Source organism: Nuphar pumila, chromosome 7 (genome assembly GCF_984573655.1).
Source record: "Nuphar pumila chromosome 7, dmNupPumi1.hap1.1, whole genome shotgun sequence".
Lineage (NCBI taxonomy): Eukaryota > Viridiplantae > Streptophyta > Magnoliopsida > Nymphaeales > Nymphaeaceae > Nuphar > Nuphar pumila.
The window spans coordinates 107,049,619-107,057,831 of NC_143255.1; positions in this window are offsets into that span (position 1 = coordinate 107,049,619).

Sequence of the window (8,213 nt, forward strand, 5' to 3'; positions counted from 1 at the left end):
TCCGATTTGCCGGACCAAATGAATCTTTGAAATAGTCTAATAAATCTTTTTTCCACCTTGTTAGGGATTTTAAAAATCTGCATGTAGTGCAACAGCATGGGAGTAATGTTGAACCTCACCAAATTGATAAGACACGCTCTAGATAAGAGGCTATTAGCGCAATTTTAAACCTTATTGGTGACCATATCTTCTAAATGACTAATGAATCTCCCTTGAAACACCCAAATGCAAAGGTAATCCAAGGTACTTCATGGGTAGTGAACCTGTCTCATGAAAGATATGACCAATATTTGACTCTTAGTATCATTCACATGTAGGCCAAAAATATCAGCAAAACATCTAAGAATGATCCATAAAACCCACAAATTATGTTTGGACTCTTCACCAAACACAAAGAGATACTAAAACATTGTTAGAGACCTGCAACCTATAAATATGCCTTGCTCCTCTGCAGAAGATAACATAACAGAAAGAGCCTCAATTGTCATAATAAAGAGTAGTGATAGAGGGTCTCCCTGACGCAATTAATCCCCTCTTGGGTTTGAAGAAGTCGTTTCGCTCCTCATTAATGGACACAGCCATGGAAGATGAGGAAAGCAATCCGTCAATCTAAGACAACCATTTTTTGCCCAACCCCAGTTTATCCATACAAGTCAAAAGAAAGTGCCAATCTAACGAGTCAAAGGCCTTCTCCAAATCAATTTTCAAGATAAAGGATTTCTTACCCGATGACTTTATGGAGTATAAAGCTTCATGAGCAACCAAGCATGATTCATGCAACCTCTTTCTAGGAATAAATGTGGTTTGTAAATTCGAGATGAGTGGTCTCACAATGAGCTTGATTCTTACTGCTAGGATTTTGGAGATGATTTTAAAAACCGTGCCTACCAATGAGATTGACCTAAACCTCTCAATCGCTTCGGCATGTGCATCTTTAAGAATGAGTATAAGTAGCGATTTACCTAATGCTTGTAGCAATTTTGCATTGGAATGAAAATCCATCATCATGTGTAGAAGGTCATCTTTTACAACATCCCAAGATTCTTTAAAGAATTCGATTGGGAAAACATTTAACCCCAGTCTCGCCATTAGGCAAACTCCACACCACCTATTTGATTTCGTCGATTGAGAAATTTTCAACAGTACCCCTATAAGCCTCCTCACTCAAGCTTTTGAAAGTCATACTCGACATATCATAGGATAAATCAATACAATGAGAAAAACAGTCTATAAAGTACATGGTGGCATTAGGTAGAATATGCAAACCTTGGTATGACATTCCTCTAATCATCATAGATTGTGTATTCTTAGATCGCCTTCTATTTGAGGCACACATGTGGAAGTACTTGGTGTTTAGCTCCTTCCATTTGAGCTAATGTGCCTTGGCCCGTTGTTTCCACTTAATGCACTCTCATTCGCCATTCACAAATAATTTGGGTCAATTTTTATGCTCCCATTTTAGCATGATTGCCCGTTCCACGCCCACCTCCCTCTCTTCTTGTTGTTAGAGTGATATGAGTTGAAACTCCCATTCTTTTATTGCATTGAATTTTGCTAGACCGTGGATCTAATTGTTCTATTCAATCAACTTTGTTCTCACAAAAACCAATTTTGAATGAGCTCACCTCTCCAAGCTAGGAGCCTCCATCCACCACTTCCATATCAAATCTAAAAAACTAGGATCCCTTAACCACCATAGTTCAAATCTTCAATATTTTAATGTGTGGGGTCCCCCAAGCCCCAAAGTAAACCAAATCATGGAGTGGTCCAAAATTGTGATAGAATAGGCCATGGCATTCATGTCATGAAGCCTATTGAGCATTGAAAATGCGATAAAAAATTATTCAATTTTCTCAACATCGATGGTGCCTTTTTTGTTGGACAAAGTGAACTTCGCCCCTTACATAGGGATCTCTGATAAGTTACAATCATCGAGAAGATGCACGAACTTGCGCATGGTAGTGGTGTATTGTTGATTTATGCTTGAGTCCTACATTCTCAAAATAGAGTTAAAATCCCCTCCGATACACCATTGATCCGTAATAGTCAAGATTGTCTCGCTATGTATTTTGTTGAGTTCTTTCCAAAAATCATTCTTGAGAGAACTTGTGCACAAAATGGGGACATCATTCATGGGGTCTGAAAATATATATGAGAGAAATAGAGAACTCCCTACTATGATACATTGTGCCGTTAATCCTTGCTCTCCAAGCCAATAAGATGCCACCCGATTATCTCCTTATAGGTTTGAAAGTGAAATCATAGTTCTTCCAAATTTTATTCATGAATTGTCTATCAATGAAACCCATTTTAGTTTCTTGAATGCAAATAGTATTTGGCTTCTTTTGATAAATGGTGTTTGATAATAAATTTTGTTTTTTCGCGGCCGCATAAGCCACAAACATTCTAAAAGAGAGACATCATTTGCAAACCTTGAATGGCCAAGCTCCCAATGAACCGATCTGTTTTCAAACATCACTTATTCTCAAACGAGAACAATTTCTCTTCTTGTGCATTTCCGCCATTATTGCTTGACAAGTGGATGGTGCCATCTTCAATTTTATGGCATTGAGCACATCTCTAAGAATACAATTGGTTATCAAAGACCCCCATCCTTTTCAATACCTGCCTCCATGGGTTTACACACATCATCGTAAACATCTTGTAAGTGAGGTACGTCGGCCATGGAGAAACAACCAACGTTGCAACAAGGAAGGACTTGCTTAACTGATTCCTGAACCGGTTCCAAATGGGTTGAGACTGGTTCAGTGTGCAGCAAGGGGATCAATTCAGTAGAGGTCGGTTCAACATGCATAGTCTGAGACGATGTATCGGTCCAGAGTGGATCCAAGTGTTAGCTCCCATGGTAGTTAATTTCTGTTGGATCTGGATTAGTGTCAAACCCACACTTCAAAAGTGGCAATAAAGAGGGACCTTCTTGGTGCCCACACATCAAATGAGGGTAGACGTTAGGCCTCCTTCACGTAAGTTTATGAGGAAGATCAGGTCCATAAGTTTATTCTATATTTTCATAAATTTTTCTGAACTTTTTTATTTTCATGTTCTTTTGAACTTTTATCAAAATCAAAAATTTAAAAAGGCCAATTCAAAACAATTAGATTTAGGGATGATTATCTAAATCATTTTGAAAAAATGATTTAGTTCAAAACCGATTCTAACAACATTGGGACCAAGAATAATACATCATGATAAGAAAGTTCAACCAAGAAAGCACTTCATGGTCCAACAATAATATAAACTTTGAAAGTTATCAATGATCTATTGCATTCAAGAAGTAACCAAGATTAAAATAAATTGATTATGGGATTAGGCCCTTATATTTTATACGGTCGGCAATTGACATACTCATTTTACTGGAAAAAAGCTCATACAAGAAAACAATTGATAATTTAATTAAGAATAATATATTGGAGTTAGCTGCAAGTAATCTGTTTGATAAGGAAGAATATTATAATAAGTTGATGATTTAAAGGTGTATTGCAGCATAAACACCCAATATTCACTGAGTATTTGCTAGAGAAGAGTAAAATCTAAAGTTTCAAATAGAAGAGACGAAAGTAACGTTGAACAACTTTTTGTTCAACGTTACTCGAACATGTGTGCACCGCTGATCGCGCGTGATCAGTGGCACACGCGTTAATGATAAAAAATGATGTTTAGTGGCAGTCGTGACCCCCCTCTAAAGGTCATTTTTTGCCCACATCTTTAGTTGTTGTCAACGACATATGCTAATTCACTTAAATCAATGTCAGGTATATGTAGGACATTTTGGTCGTTCGATGATACTCTCATCTATCAAATATTATATATATATATATATATATATATATATATATATATATATATATATATATATATATATATATATATATATATATAGGGAAAATGCTTTTTTACACTTGAGTGTATAAGAATGGTGAAACACTAGCATTTTTTTGTTAAAGATAATAATGATAGAGATAAGGATCATAGTCATAAGGCCAAAGATACCAGTCAAATCGAGACTCTCGTAGCCCTGAGGACTCTTCAAGATTAATCATCGTTACATTAGAAGTGTTCTGTATATCGTGTTCTGTCATGTATATCCTGTACAATCAAGAAGGTTATAAATAGATGCTTTAAGTCTCAACCAAAACATGTGAGACAATATTTTCTTCAAGCACTTTTAGTATCTGGTTTATGTGGTGACTAGCGTCTTTTCATGGTATCAAAGTCATCCTCTCCAACGAGCAGTCTAATGGTGTCCACTGCATCTGCATCTAACCCGAATGGATTGACGACTCCTACTGTATCTATCACTCAATGGAACACTGTGGCAAGTCTTGTCTCTATTAAACTGAATCGAGAAAACTACCTTCTCTGAAGCTCTCAGCTGGAATTTGTCTTGGTAAGTCAAGATTTGATAGGTTTTGTTGATGGGTCATCTTCTAAACCAGTGGAGTTCATAATTGATAAATAAGGCAGACAGATAATCAACCCTTACTACCATGCATGGCGTAAAGCCGACCAACTTGCCTTGAGTTTGATTAAGGCTATTGTCTCTAAAGCTGTTGTCAGGCAAATAATAAGAACTATAAGTTTGCCTGAGAAACCTGGATAATGTTAGGGAAAGCCTATGGTTCACAATCACCTTTGTGCATCATGATGTTGAAGAAAGAATTAACCTTCATCAAGAAGGAATCATTGGATATGATGGCATATCTTGAAAAAATCAGATTTTTATCTGATTCACTGGCGGCCACAAGCCATCCTATCAACAACTCGGATCTTATTTAGATCACGCTAAATGGTTTGCCCATTGAATATGAAAGTTTTGTAAAGTCAGTCACGATAGGCTTCACTATTTATGAGTTTGTTGTTCTATATGATTTATTAATCAATTAAGAAAAGAGAGTGCTCATGTTGCACTCTAAGTCGTATAAAGTTCAAGAATCAAGTCAAACTGCATTCTCTACCACTCAAGGTAGAGGCCGAGGACGCACCTCCTACAGAGGACGATGGAATCAAGGTAGGGAAAATGGATGTGGTTCTCCATCGAACAACAATAAAAGCTACTCTAACCCACGAGCATCGGTCACTTGTTAGTATTGCGGCAGACGTGGGCATATTGCTAAGGACTATTGGGACATTTTCAAAGGCTTTTTCAACAATGCCTATACAACAAGGAGGTGATGATTTTTGGTATCCTGACATAGGAGCCACCAATCATCTAACTATGCATGAGCGAAATCTTACCAATAAGTCTCTATATCTTAGAAGCGATTAAATTGTGATAGGCAATGGTAAGACTCTTTCTATTTCTTATACAAGAGACATGGTTATCTCATCTAATGGATCTTAGTTCTTGTAAAAAAATATCCTTCATGTTTCAGCTATCACAAAGAATATATTATCTGTTGGTCAAATTACTCTGGAAAATGACTGTATTTTTGAGTTCTCACCATCTCACTTTATTGTTAAGGATCATCAGACATGCAAGATTTGACTTCACGGTCTCAAAACTAGTGTGTGACTATATCTCCCCAAGGCAAGCAGTGACCCGTCTCTATCCACGACATATACAGCAAGTCGTGAATCATATGACCTATGGCATCGATGGCTCGAACATGCAAACAAAGCTATTATTTTCTTTCTTGGATCCAATAATAGTATTCTTTTAAATAAAAAAAGATAAATAAAACCCTGCGTTAATTGTCTCATCGACAAGGCTCATAAGCCACCGTTTGGGCACTCTTAATCTGTAACGACCCCAACTCATACTCTTTGAACATACGGAATATATATATTTTTTAAACAATGCGGAAAACTTTTCAGAGACCCAGGATCCTCACAGTTCCAATTCCAACTGGATAGCCAAACACCACAAACGAACTTACAACCATTATCCATAAGAACCAAAACAATTTCTATATTTATGAATAAGAGTAATTTTTTATGAATAAGAGTAATTTTTAAAGACAATGTTTTATTCAAATAGAAATAAAGCAACAATTGAAAAAGCAAGAAGAGCTGAAACAAAAGAAAGAGTCACTCTGTCCCATGCTCAAACTGTCAAGATCCAAGTATGACTCTCATCCATTCCCAGTAACCAGTCTAACCTCACTGCTCACCATTTCCTATGAAAAACCAACAAAGTAAGGTGTCAGAACCGAAATTCTGAGCACAGCTACTTCTAAAGAAACCAGGTGAGACAAAGAACATGGATAAGATCCCGTATAATAATTTGAGTGAGTGCAGATATAACAATTTGTGGTATCTAAGAAATCATACATGTAACAAGTTTCATATACTCACCAGTAGGGAACAGTAAAGCAATAGCATATAACAAACATTAAGTAACCAAATTTTTCAGCATGCTTTTAGGAAGTAAATTACATACACCCACCATCATATCATGATTTAGAGAACAATTCAATTATGCATGATCTAGTGCATACAGGAAAGTACATGATTTCTTTTCGATGCGTGAATCCTTTTATTATCTTACCTTTAAGTTCCTTTTTTTCCTTTCCATATGCATGCCCTATTAAATGCATTCAACTTTAAGTTTCTTTTTTTAATTACCATTGCCCGCGGATATCGTGGTATAAAACTCATGAGTCATACTATGAAACTTTGGGAGAGGGTGATTGAGTCTAGGTTGAGGAAGGTTGTCATGATATCGGAGAATCAATTTGGTTTTATGCCTGGAAGATCAACTATGGAAGCTATACATCTTCTTAGACAACTTATTGAAAGATAGAGAGAGGAACAAAGATTTGCATATGGTTTTTATTGATTTAGAGAAGGCATACGATAGAGTACCTAGGGACGTTCTCTGGTGGACAATGATGAAGAAAGGTGTTTCTCTCAAGTACATTAGTATAATTAAAGATATGTATGAAGGAGTAGTAACCAATGTCCGCACTTGTGGAGGGGTGACAACCAATTTCTCGATAACGGTTGGGTTACATCAAGGATCTGCTTTAAGCCCTTTCCTATTTGCAATAGTGATGGATGAGCTTACGAGATCAATTCAAGAAAATGTATCGTGGTGTATGTTGTTTGCTGATGATATTGTTTTGATTGATGAGTCTAGAGCTGGGGTTAATGCTAAGTTAGAATTATGGAGACAGACATTGGAAGCTAGAGGTTTTAAGTTGAGTAAGAGTAAGACTGAATATATGGAATGTCGGTTTAGTAAGCAACGAAGTAGTGATGGGAGTGTAGTGAAGCTTGGTGAGCAAGATATACCGGTGAATGATTATTTCAAATATTTGGGATCCATCATTCAAAAGTATGGAGAAATTGATGGAGATGTAAATCATAGGATAAAGGTTGGGTGGATGAAATGGAAAAGTGCTACTGGAGTGCTGTGCGATCGTAGAATGCCATTGCAGTTGAAGGGAAAGTTTTATAAGACGACTATTAGACCCGCTTTACTATATGGTACGGAATGTTGGGCTGCCAAGAGACATCATATTCAAAAAATGAGTGTAGCTGAGATGCGGATGCTTAGATGGATGTGTGGAAATACAATAAAAGATAAGATTCAGAACGAAGAGATACGTAAGAAGGTAGGTGTTGCACCCATTGAAAATAAGATGCGAGAGAATCGTTTACGGTGGTTTGGACATATTCGGCGAAGGCCTAATGATGCTCCAGTTAGAAGGTTGGAGAAATGGGAAAATATATTAGTTAAAAGAGGTCGGGGTAGGCCTAGGAAGACTTGGATGGAGATGATAGGAAAGGATATGAATGCTTTGAACCTCACCGAGAACATGGCGTTGGATAGAAATGATTGGAGGAAAAGGATTCATGTGGAAGACCCAAAATGAATTTCTTTTTTGGTTCATATCGCTGACCCCAATTGTTTTGGGATGAAGGCGTAGTTGTTGTTGTTGTTGTATTGCCCGCGGATACACCAAACGGGTACAAGCCCCGAGGTTAAGTTAGGTTCTCAGGGTAGCTTAGCACACAATTTATAGTTTTTTACTAGGTTCCAAACTTAGCCCTCGACCGAATCACCTTCAAAATATTAGACCTCCACATCTAATGTCGAGGACACATGTGACACCCCACGCCCATATGTGTTACTTTCTTGGTACAAAAAATAACAGTTGTTTCATACACACCACCCTCAAGTAAAGTAGCAGATTCTCCCTAAAACTGTGGCCAGGAGAAGAAATCTTTATATCGAGTTTAGGGGACAA